Source organism: Mus musculus, chromosome 16, assembly GCF_000001635.26.
Source record: "Mus musculus strain C57BL/6J chromosome 16, GRCm38.p6 C57BL/6J".
Lineage (NCBI taxonomy): Eukaryota > Metazoa > Chordata > Mammalia > Rodentia > Muridae > Mus > Mus musculus.
Window position 1 is genome coordinate 36102718 of NC_000082.6, and position 13055 is coordinate 36115772.

The 13055-nt window shown below is 38.1% G+C and overlaps 1 long non-coding RNA gene across 1 annotated transcript; it reads left to right on the forward strand.

Annotated features, from left to right (window-relative positions):
• Gm41450 lies at positions 1–8414 on the forward strand. The gene is made up of 2 exons (XR_876056.3): positions 1–1060; positions 8275–8414. It is a non-coding gene; the product is annotated as a predicted gene, 41450 (long non-coding RNA).
• The last annotated feature ends 4641 nt before the right edge of the window (positions 8415–13055 follow it).

Sequence of the window (13055 nt, forward strand, 5' to 3'; positions counted from 1 at the left end):
ACAACAAAAAACCCAAACAAACAAAAAATCTGGACTTTTGGTCTTGCATGAGATGCAGAAAGCTATATCAGCCAGTTCTTTTTAGAATTTTTCTTTAGTGAGAGCTGAGTTGTCTGAAGATCTTTGGAGAGTGAAAACAGCTCTTCAAGAATTTTTCTAACAGGATTTCTTGGTCAGAAATCTTAAGAATTACTTGGAGAACTGATACAAGTCTTTTAGAATGTTTTGTAGCATCTATTCAGAGATGGCTGTCTGAAGAGCCAACATAGCTCTCTTAGAATTTTTTTCTTGCTTTCTGATTTGTATCAGAAAACCTAAAAATTATGTTTAGAACTTTTCTAAAAGTATTTCTGGCTTAGTCAGAAAATTCAAGAATTTAACACATGAGCTATGCAGAGAACTTTTAGAATTTTTATTAGCAGAGAGAAAGAGTTGTCTCAAACAGAGAGTTTTAGGACAGCAAGAAAAAATCTGTCTAGAGCAGAACACACACACACACACACACACACACACACACACACACACACAGAGAGAGAGAGAGAGAGAGAGAGAGAGAGAGAGAGAGAGAGAGGGAGAGGGAGAGAGAGAGAGAGAAAGTCTGGAAAGCCATCTCAGCAGAAACTAGGCCACCAGCTTGGACTCATGCTTTGACTTTTTGTCATGATTTGACTTAGGGGTCATTCGTTTTTGCCCAAACAACCTTCTCTCAGGAATCTGGACCTACCTGAGGCTGGTCCTTGGCACTGAAGGGAGACACAAAGAGCTGGGAAGTGTGCAATGAGAACCATGTGGAGAGATGCAATGGTGGAGAGGTTGGGTTAAATTAGGGGCTGAGAGACTGCCCAGAAAAAGGCCAACAGCCTTGAACTATGTAATTTAAATTTCTTTATTAAATTTCAAACAGGATCCCATCAAAGTCCTGCAGTATCTGGTACACCAATGTAGGTCATGAGATCCAGGTTAAAGACACGAATTCCAGACACAGTACTCAGAGTACAGAATCCAGCACGGAGAGAAGACATCAGCTGGAGTCAGAGAAGCTGGAATCCCAGACCTCAGAGTGAGTAATGTGTGCTCAGAGTGGACAGTCCCCAGAGGACAGTTTAGAGAAGCTTAAGTACTGAAATAAATGTTATGTTTTGAAGCAGTAAAAGGGAAATAAGATCTGTTTTGTAAGTTTGCATAGATGCTGCAAAGGAAAGAAACTGAGCTTAGACAGTCATAGAAAGAAATATTAAATTTGAATATAAGAGTCTTCAAAGGCAAGTGACAATTAGTAAGATTAAAAAAGAAAATAATTTCTGTGTTAAAAATGGAAAATAATATAGCAGAGTACTTCTGGACTCTGTAGAGTTTCATTTTAACTATCATCATAGAACTAATTATATTGACCACAGTTTTCTCTGTCCTTTCTAACAAACATCAGAGTAAAGAAGAAAGGAGATAATGTCCTGTCCTTCTCCCTCAAGTTAGTGTTAGCCTCATTCGTTTGAGAGCTAGCCGGGAGAGAGAAAAACTAGACACCTTTTAAAATTTCCATTACACAGGACTATTAGAAAAGCTACAATGATTTTTCCAGCTACCATAAAACATAAAACCTCCAGAAGAGTAACCCACAGGTTATGATGAATTTGGATGGCAATCCATAGAGATGCTAGATTTCAGGAGCTTTAAAGAGGTGATTGTAGCCTATGGTGTGCACTCACGATATGTGAAATGGGCACTAAATAAATGGGCCATGCATAATTGCATAATTACAAAAGATTTAATTGGAAAAATGTAATAACTGCTATCTTTGAAGCTGGCCCTCAACTATAGTGGCTGACATGGTGGAATGAGGAGACTTTGGCTGAGGGGCAACATAATAGGACTAGAAAGGTTAATATTCCCCAGGATCAGTTACCAAGTGAAGGTGAATATGCTGAGTTACAAATGCAGAGTCTGTTTGATGATCTTACCTTAGAGTAATGTCTTACAGTAGCTTTAAATGCTTGGGATAAGGTTGAATAACACTGAAGACCATTTGAAATATTTACCAAGATAACCCAGGGCTCAGATGAAGCTTTTAGTGATTTTTCACAAAGATTAATGTCAACTGTAAATAGAGCAGTATCAGATCCAGGTGCAAGAGAAGGATTAATTGAAACTTTGGCTTTTAAGAATCCTAATGCTGAATTCAAAAAGGCTATTAAACCATTAAAGGCCAGATCTGCACCTGTTAATGAGTGCCTTAAAACTACTGTGGATATTGGATCTAATGCATTCAATGTTGCTATAAAACTGTTAATGTCTGATGCCTTGCCTGTGAAAGACTATGTCATTTCCTAAAGGAATGTAGATAATATTTTCTCTAATAATAATCCAGAGGGAAAGCTTCCTGTAAAATGTAAAAGAAGTGGAGAGGGCAGACAAAGGGCTGAGATCATCCAGAGATATACAAGGCAGTCCCTTACAATCAGGAAACTGCCTAAGGGGCTTCCCTTAGGCCCCACCAAAAAGCAATATGAGCCATTCATTCCAAGTCAGGCAAGGAAAGCCTGTTCTAGACAGCAACTAGAAAAATTAGTGCCTGATCTGACAGACAGTGCTGTCCTACATTTAATTACTCTGGATAGAACAATAGATTAAAAAATATATATTTATTTATTTATCTCATGTATATGAGTACACTGTAGCTGTCTTCAGATGCACCAGAAGAGGGCATCTGATCCCATTACAGATGGTTGTGAGCCACCATATGGTTGCTGGGAATTGAACTCAGGACCTCTGGAAGAATAGTCAATGCTCTTAACTGCTGAGCCATCTCTCCAGCCCCCAGAACAAGAGATTTTTAAAGGGACAGGAAACACATATTTTGGCAAAGTGCTATAAATAGAGACCAAAGATGAAATTACAATTAGATGGAATTGAGGTTGAAGGCCTCATGCATACTGGAGCAGATGTAAAAGGATTCTTGGAATCCAAGTTGGCCACTCTGAAAAGTATCTACACAGCTCCTGGGAATTGGAACATTGTCTCATGTAAAACAGAGTCTAAGATGGATTAAAATGTATGGGACCAGAAGGTCAGATAGGAAGATTAAGGCCATATATGGCAAGCATAGCCAAGAATTTATGGGGAATAGATCTATTACAACAGTGGGAAACAGATTGGCATTCCTTCAACTTTAGGGACATCCATAAAATGGGAGATGTTCCTGGGAAAGGTATTGAAATGTTATAAAAAACAATTATAAACCAGTGACCCTTAAATAAAGAAAAGTTACAGGCACTAAAACTGCTGATCCAAGACCAGCTGGAGGCTCAACATATAGAAGAGTTCACCAGCCCTTGGAATTCTTCTATATTTGTCATTAAAAAGAAATGTGGAAATGGAGGATGCTAACAGATCTAAGAGCCATTAATAAGGTCATTCAGCCTATGGGTTCCTCACAACTTGGAGTCGCTTTAACTTTTTTGTGACCTAAGGCATGACCCATTCTAGTGATTGATTTAAAAGATTGCTTTTTTTCAATACCCGTGCAAGAACAAGAGAGAGAAAAGTTTGCTTTCACTATGCACACATTTAACCATAGACAGCTGACTAAAAGGTACAGGTGAAATGTTTTGCCATAAGAAATGTTAAACAGCCCCACTTTGTGTCTTCCAAACCAAAAGAGCAAGCTCTATCAAAGGTCCAATCGGGTGTGGAAAAAATAAATGAGAAATGGACCTGGTGTCTTTGCACATATTTGTGAATATATTAAAAGTCTCTGAGCTGGGCATGGTGGCACACGCCTTTAATCCCAGCACTTGGGAGGCAGAGGCAGGTGGATTTCTGAGTTCGAGGCCAGCCTGGTCTACAAAGTGAGTTCCAGAACAGCCAGGGCTATACAGAGGAACCCTATCTGGAAACAAAACAAAACAAAACAAAAAAGTCTCTGAACATAACACTTGAACTACATGATATTTATGACATTTAAGTTAATCGATAAATATATTTAATGGGCCATTGAGATGGGTCAGTGGGTAAGGACATTTGTCTCGAAGCATAATTACCTCAGTTTGAGATTTGGACCCATGTGGTAGAAAGAGAATGATTTCCTCAAGTTATCTTCTGACCACAACTGGGCTATGGCACACACACATGCACACACACACACACACACACACAAATAAATGAAATAAGAATTTTAAAAGAAAGCCGGGCTTGGTGGCGCATGCCTTTAATCCCAGCACTCGGGAGACAGAGGCAGGCGGATTTCTGAGTTCGAGGTCAGCCTGGTCTACAGAGTGAGTTCCAGGACAGCCAGGGCTATACAGAGAAACCCTGTCTCGAAAACAAACAAAGAAACACAAACAAACAAACAGAAACAACAACAAAAAAAGAATTTTAAAAGAAGACAGAAATTAAATGGAATATATAACTCTGCCCTGGACCTTTTGTTCTGTTTTTGTCTTTTACTTTTTATTGTAATGCTAAGGCGCTGGGCTCCAAGATTTGGAGTCTGTCCATAGCCTGAGGGACCCTGCCCCCAGTTAATTATATTTGGTAAATAAAGATGCCAGCAGCCAATAGCTGTGGAGAAGAGACACAGGCAGGGTTTAGGATTCCCCAGGCTAGAGACCACAAGGACAGAGCAGAAGGAGAGAGAGCTGTCACAGGATAGGGAAGCTAGAAGAGCTGCCATGGACATGGCATGTTTTCTCAGAAAACATGGCAGAGAGTGCTGCCTCATTGGAGCTAAAGGCAGCCCAGATGAAACATGGTAGGTAATAACTTAGGTAATGGATAGAAGGTAGATTCTAATGACACAGAGGGTAGACAGTTGTTTAGTTATTGTGTTGCCTAAGGTATATTAAAATACATAGGCTGTGTGAATGTCTTTCATCTGAGAACATAAATGGTCTAAGATGGGAATAAATCTCATGCCGGGATTTTTAAAAAATATTTTTACTATATCTGGTGCCCAATGTAGGGCAAAATGCACTTTTAAAATATTAATTTGAGATTCCTGAATGAAACACACACACACAGACCCTCCATGCTGTCCCTTTTAAGATTAGGAGGCAGAGAGAATTGGCTTCTTAGCTTAGCTGCAACCCCAAGCTGAAACAGGCACATTGGGCAGTGGTCTGATGATATAGCCAAGGCCTTTTCAAATGCTTCTAGCTGCCACTTAATCTTCGGATGCTGACAGACCCTCCTGGGAAATGATGACAGGATACTCAGAGGACAGAGAGCAGGGCTAATCAAGATAGGAATAGAAAAATTAATGGAAATTTAAGAAGTTAATGCTATTTTAAGCATCTAGGTTCTTTGAACATGAGGTCCCTGAGAACACTGCTGTTGCTTAGCTTTCATGTGACCCATATGTTGGCCTGAGAATAGGCTTATACAGAAAATAGAAGGAAATTTAATAGACTATAAATGTATAGGCAAGAATAGTAATGCAATTTATATAAAGAGAAAGGGGATATAATTATATATTCACAGATACTAATCTCCAAAGAAAGGAGGGAATAAATGAAAGTTGCTTTGATTGTTTTTGAGGATAGAAGGGAGAAATAATGGTAATTGTTTTAAGTGTTTTTAAGTAATAATTGTTTTAAATAGTCTTATAAGATAGTAATTTCCACAGAAGGTAGGAATAAATGAAAATTGCTTTAATTATTTTAAGGATGGAAGGGAGAAATAATGGTAAGTGTTTTAAATGGTTTTAAGTATACATGGAAGAATTAATAAATCTGGACTTTTTATCTCAAGTGCAGGAAACAAAGACACGGAGATAGAGAGAAACCCTATCTCAATAAATAATATTAATTGTTTTAAATTGCTTCAATTATTTTGAGTTGTTTTAATTATCAAAATGAATATATAAGTTAGATAGTATTTATTGATAGTATTACTAATCTCTGGGAGAGAGGTCAAAGTAGAACAGGAAGAAAAAAGAGGTTGTTGGACTGAATCTATTTTGGGTTGCAGGACCAAGGGCATACTATTTTGGAGAGAGGCTCTGTGTCTGTGTCAACAGGAAAGGAGAAAAGTCTTTTGGACATATGGATTAGACATGATAGAGGAAGACTCCCCTAAAGATCTTGACTGCAGACAGGAAAGAAAACTTCAAGAAGACCAAACAGGACAGGTTACATGAATTGCTGATCCCTTTTCGTGGGAACAGCCTGGAAACTGTCCAACACATAAAAATGTCTCTAGCCAAAATTTCAGCTAAACATGGCCAATAAATCTTATTGATTACAGAACCCTTAAAATTCATCATGACATCTTTGATATGGCATGAGTGAAGATTTTTTATTATTTAAATGCATTTTATACATCAAACACTGAATATTTTGAGAATCAAATAATACATTAAAAATTGTTCAAATGTTATATTCATATCCTTTCATACCCTAAAAATATCATTAATGAACATTTTTTGTTTTTTTTTGAGACAGGGTTTCTTTGTATAGCCCTGGATGTCCTGGAACTCACTTTGTAGACCAGGCTGGCCTCGAACTCAGAAATCTGCCTGCCGCTGCCTCCCGAGTGCTGGGATTAAAGGCGTGCGCCACCACGCCCGGCTATCATTATAATGAGCATTTAATACTATCTATAACTGAGGATCCTATATCTAATGTTGAATACTAATTTGTTTCAAGACATACAAATATTCTTTGGGAATTAAGCATAGTAAAAAGGTATAAAGTATTAAAAATGAATCACTAAGAAATATATTCAAAAGCCCTTATATGATACCATCTAACATAGTGGGAGAGTATTAAAAATGTATTCTATATCTGTGTACATTGTCTAACTATAAGTTTACTTAAAAGAGATTATCAGTGTTTCTAGAAGAGAAATTATTTTATTGGTATCTTTTAAAAATTTCGAAATAGCAAAAACTCTTTGAAGTTAAACATTAAGAAAATGCTAATTTCAAGCACAGTGAGAAAAATTATCAATAATCTTTCCATGATGTTTGCAGAACATGATTTTAATATTTTCAATTGTTAATACTCAACAACAGAAAAATTATTTTAAGATATATTTCATTGTTATATCTACCTTTTCATTTCTGATTTTATTAATTTGGATTCTGTCTCTGTGCCCTCTGGTTAGTCTGGCTAAGGGTTTATCTATCTTGTTGATTTTCTCAAAGAACCAGCTCCTGGTTTGGTTGATTCTTCGTACAGATCTTTTTGTTTCTATTTGGTTGATTTCAGCCCTGAGTTTGATTATTGCCTGCTGTCTACTCCTTTTGGGCGTATTTGATTCTTTTTGTTCTAGAGCTTCCATATGTTCTGTAAAGCTGCTAATGGATGTTCTCTCCAGTTTCTTTTTGGAGGCACTTAGAGCTATGAGTTTTCCTCTTAGCACTGCTTTCATCGTGTCCCATAAATTTTGTTATGATGTGTCTTCAATTTCATTCAATTCTAAAAAGCCTTTAATTTTCTTCTTTATTTCTTCCATGACCAAGTTATCATTGAGCAGAGCATTGTTCAGCTTCCATGTGTATGTGTGCTTTCTGTTGTTGGGGTTTTTTTTTTTATTTTGTTTCGTTTTTTTTAGACCAGCCTTAGTCTGATAGGATGCATGGGATTATCTGAATCTTCTTGTATCTGTTGATGCCTGTTTTGTGACCAATTACATGATCAATTTTGGAGACGGTACCTTGAGGTACTGAGAAGAAGGTATATTCTTTTGCTTTAGGATGAAATGTTCTATAAATATCTTTAGATCCCTTTGGTTCATAAATTCTGTTAGTTTCATTGTGTCTCTGTTTAGTTTGTGTTTCCATGATCTGTCAATTGTTGAGAGTGGCATGTTGAAGTCTCCCACTATTATTGTTTGGGGTGTGATGAGTGCTTTGAGCTTTAGTAAAGGTTATTTTATGAATGTGTATGCTCTTGCATTTGGAGCATAGATGTTCAAAATTGAGAGTTTATCTTGGTAGATTTTTTCCTTTGAGCAGTCAGTATGAAGTTGTAACCCCCCCCCCCCACAGCCTGAACTCAGGCTGAACAGGCTTGACTGCTATCACTAGGAGATCACTGGGGGCGGAGCCTGCCACCCTATCGTTCTGCCACTCCCACTGCTGCTATCTGCTGCCTAGCTGTTCCAAAGTATACACGTGGTCACCTGCAGCTGGACTCTGAAGATGATTTGGCGGGAATGGGCCCCTCCCCCTTCTTTGTAAGCCCATGTTTCCGAATATTTAAATGGAGCTTTGATCAGAATCTTGTCTTAGCTCCATCCTTTCTCTTGCCGCCGAGATTCCCTCTTTTCTTCCAGATTCCAAGATGCCTTCCAGGCTCAAACCCGGACATGTGAGCCACTGGCCGGCCTCAACAAATCGGCGAACCAACTCAGGACCGGAGAAATGGCAGAGGACATGGGAAGGAACACTGCTGGTTTGGATCTCCATGGAAGAAGAAAATAATTAAAGAAAATTCGTACGGGAACACGAGAATCAACAGGCAAAAGGTTGCCAGGTGTGGTACAGTCTAAGCTGGAGCTGCGCTAAACCTTCGTGCTGGATTCACTTAGGTTCAGCAGTGAGATTATCATGATCTAGGAAAGTAACAGGCAGTTAGCTGCAGCTTGCATAAGCTGCTTTTTCAGGTGTGAGAAAAGAAAGGGTTTAATAATAGGGATTTAATAATTAGGCAGATGGCCGCAGTCAGAAACTACATCAGGCGGAAGGAAAATGTCCCAGAAGCAGAGAGAAATTTTAGGGGTGCCCTGCTTTGTTCTCTCCGGGCCTTACAGCAGAAGTTCTCTGCCCTCTTTGTGGTTTTGTCTAAGGTCTTGTCTAATATCTGGTGCACCAGTCCATTTACCTGTCAATTCATGTGTGTTTTGTTTCATTGTCTGAATGACTGAATGTTCTGTGTTTCATGTTTGAAAATAAAGATGGCTAAATATTTCTCTGCTGGTATAGCAAAGCAGAGAGTGGCCACAGGCCTTAGCCAGGCATCAGGCACACAGCAGGAGGGCCCCTGCTGGAAAAACTGTTCTTTAAAGGAAAAAAGAGAGTCTGCAGCCTCATGGTTTTGGGGTGGAAAAAGCTGATAGATGGTTTGTCCTAAGAAAATTCTCTGCATTGCTGATTATTGCCTTTAGCTAATGATAAAGTGCTTTTTATTTTATAATTATAGCTAGAAAAATTAATATTCTCTGAGTGGTCTAAGTGTAACTGCTTCATTTTTTTTATTGGTAATGTGCTCTGTGTGTTTTCACAATCAGCTCATAAGTTATTGGTTAAGATTAAATAATTGTTACATTGGTAACAGAAGTTTAGCCTTAAATTGGCAACTCAAGAATCTTTTCAAAAACGTGGCATAGCAGGCCAAAAAGCTGGGCCTCCTAAGATACTTCTAGCTGAGATAATATTTAATGTGATTCTTATCCTAGAAAGTAAGATTAAGATAAGATTTAAAGCAATGTCTCTTTAATGAAGCATTAAAGTTTACATTGTCATGCATTCATAGATATAAATTGGCAGCCAAATTTCGCAACATAGTAGTGAAGTTTTAATGTTGACTCCTAAAGTGATAAATTATTTTGAAATTGAGTTTTGCTTTCCCAGGGTTGTAGTTGCAATCCAATATTACTAGAAACTTAGTAGTTCAAAAATTTGGTCCTCATTACAGGAGAGCCATAATGCTTGAGTTAGAAAAAATTTTCTTATTTTCGAGTTAATGCAAGTTCAGAGCAGCCTCGGGGAAGCTGGCACAAAATCTCCTTTGTTTCACAAACCGTGACTGAGGAACTTCCTGTGGTCTCACCTCTCCCTGCCTTCAGGGAAGATTCCTTAAGATTCAGAGGCAATATTTTTTAATACTTAGGTTTTTAGTTTTACTAGAAAATCGTGGTCCAGAAAATCTAAGAAGGAAAGATTGATTTGCTTCAAAATTTTATTTTCAAAGGCTTCCAAGAGATGTTAATTGGCTAAGACCTCACCTTAAACTCACCACAAGAGAACTTAAGCCTTTGTCAGGTGCTAGTAAGTGAGACACAAATTAATTGGCAAAGAACACAAATTAACTTGCAGAAATTAAAGAAAGCTTTTATAGTTGTTATCAATTATAATAAATGGTAATTAAATTTTAGCTGCCTATTTTAGTTATCGGTTATTAAATGTGCCCACAACAATTCTTTGGCAAGAGAAAACATTATTGTAGAGTCATTTTTCTCATCCTCCCAGACGATCGTTGGCCCAAGTGGAGCCAGCTAGCTGCTGGCTGCTGTGGGGCAGGGCCTTGGGACACACAGCTTTCCTGGAGCTATAGTGGTACGAGAGGCCGCCAGAAAGCGGGCGGCTTTGCATCGAACTCAGGAGAGGGCCGCCTTTGCCTTTGCCCCATGAGCCTCCACCTGTCCCGAATGGGATAGCCGTATTTTTCCTTCTAAGACTCGGGGTGCTCTGCTTTCCTCGCTTGGGTTTTTGGCCTACAACAGATTGGGCTGCCTTCCCGCCTCTTCTGCCTGAGAGGAAGGCCAAGGGTGGGCAAGGCCGAGGTGGCTTTCACCTCAAAACACAGTTTCAACATCCTATTAGAACCACTGTGGTGCTAATAAAGAATTGTAAAATATATTTGTGTATTTTAGAAAACCTATAACAAAAATTGTGTCTTAAAAACCTGACTAAGTGTCTGTTCTGTGTTCAAAACAACAATTAAATTGGTTATTACAGAATATTAATAATTGACCTATTACATACCATCATTTTACATAATAATAGATAAGTTAAAAATTGCTTTTATGCATGCTTTTGTATCTTCTATAAATTCATGCATGCATACATCCCAATTATTGTGTTTGAAAACAACCCCTCTATGGGAAATAAGTACATGTGAATTGGATCACATGCTTATTCTTTGAGTTTCCCCTTGTTTCAGCACAGATAATTAAGTTGTATACTGTAGATGATGTTTTAGAATACTGAACAATCAAACCTTAATTTGTATATTAATAGTCAATGTTATATCTCAGAGCTCACAATTGCTTAAGATTGTTCATCCCTCAGATTCTATCAATTCTCAAATTTGCAATTGCTTATGCATATACAACTCATAGAAAAAAATGCTGTCCTTTTAAGAAATAATTGTTAAATTGTTAAATTGTTCTGGATTGCCTGGACATCTTAAAGCAATACCATGCTGGATTTATATCTCAGACATATCTTATATGTCATACATATAAGATAGATTGGATATATAACCTCGTTCTTTGTATATTCAAAACAGTTATGGTTTAAGATAATATTTTAGTATTCTTGAAAATTGTGCATGTATAATTCTTTCCTCTTAGTGTCCTCAGTTACTACTTGTTTCCACATAAGGATGTGAATTCTTGAGGACTTAGACTTAATAAATTGCTGCAAATAAATACTCTTATTTCTAAGTTAATAAATAAATAAATTATGCACATGTGACTATTAATAACCTTTCAAGCTTTCTAGTTACAACCGCTCAAGAGAAACTATTGAAAGTGCAATTAGTCACTGCCCATGTTACAAGAATTCTGACTATAACAGTCAAGTATTTGATATGTTTTGTCAACAAGTTATTAATTCTAAGGACAAGATATTGTGGAACTTTAAAACTTTAACTTTTTTTTTTTTTTTTTTTTTTTTTTTGGTTTTTCGAGACAGGGTTTCTTTGTATAGCCCTGGCTGTCCTGGAACTCACTTTGTAGACCAGGCTGGCCTTGAACTCAGAAATCCGCCTGCCTCTGCCTCTTGAGTGCTGGGATTAAAGGCGTGTGCCACCACGACCGGCTAAAAACTTTAACTTAAAAGACAAAGAAGGGGGAAATTATATCCCCGTGCATATTATTTTGTGCATTCCCGTGCATATTATTTAAATCATACTTTTATTTTAGAATTTTGAAATTTGGATGTCAAAAGAATTTAATAAATGCTTTAGAGTATCTTAAAAGGATCTACTTATTGGCATATGGTTTGATCCTAAACAGCTACCTTATTAGGGAAGGGAAAAACATAGGTTCTCTCCACAGAACGCTGCAGAAGCATGATGGTTAATTCGTGTGACAAGCTGGCAGGTGAGTTGGCTCAGTGCCTTGACTGAAGTGACAAGGAAGCTTAATTGGTACATGTTATGGACCCATCCTTGCTTGTCATTTTTCCAGTTTGGACAAGTGAAGCTGTCTTGCTTCAAGCTTTTTAACTTTATGGCAAAATGAACATCAGAGACTGTATATTCTGACTTAGTAAGATTAGTCATTTAATAGAATCATAATGATTTTTCTCTTTTCTTCAATGTGACCAGTTATTCTAACTCAATCTTGGACTGGTCTAATATTAAGTCCAATATTAGAGATTCCTATTGTACATAGCTAAAATTCTTAATTACCTAGCAAAGTTAATTCAGAGCACAGCCTCCACTCCCAGGAAGCTGCGGTCTTCCTGCAATTCTCAAAGCCAGCCCCTCCATCCCCCAAGGATGCTGGAGACTGAGCTTGAGCCTTGATAATTTGCAACTGAATAAAGTACCTGGACTTCCCCAAAAGAAGCTTTTGTACTGTTATTTTTACTGTTTGGATTTTGTTTTTCAAACAGGTCAATCAACACCTTCTGCCTGACTGCAGCAGGCGTGCATCCCTGCCCCCAAGAGCGTGCAGGTGGCAGCTACTAATTTTCATTCTAAAAGCATTCCAGCACATATTGTGGCTTTTGGTCTGATTCGGGATTAAGGTTTGCTATGAGGGCTAGAAAGGCGGAAATTTCAGATATTATAAGAATGTTGTTTTTATTCTAATAAGACGGGCTTAGTCTCTTAGCTGGTCTCCAGTTTTCCACCCTTGCTGCTAATGCGGGGGGGGGGGGGGGGGGTGGGGGGAGGGTTGGTTCCTCAGGCTGTAGAGACAATAGGAATGAGGAGGGTGACCTCCAGCTCCTAATATAGCCTAAGAGCCACAAATTGTGGTGTTACAAGTGGCATAATTCTTGTAGAGGCCTTGCTGAATTTGGAGTTGACAATTCTCCTTTAGGAGCTGCACAGAACTCAGAACTGTGCATGCTGGTTCGTGATAATATGAATCCAGTATGG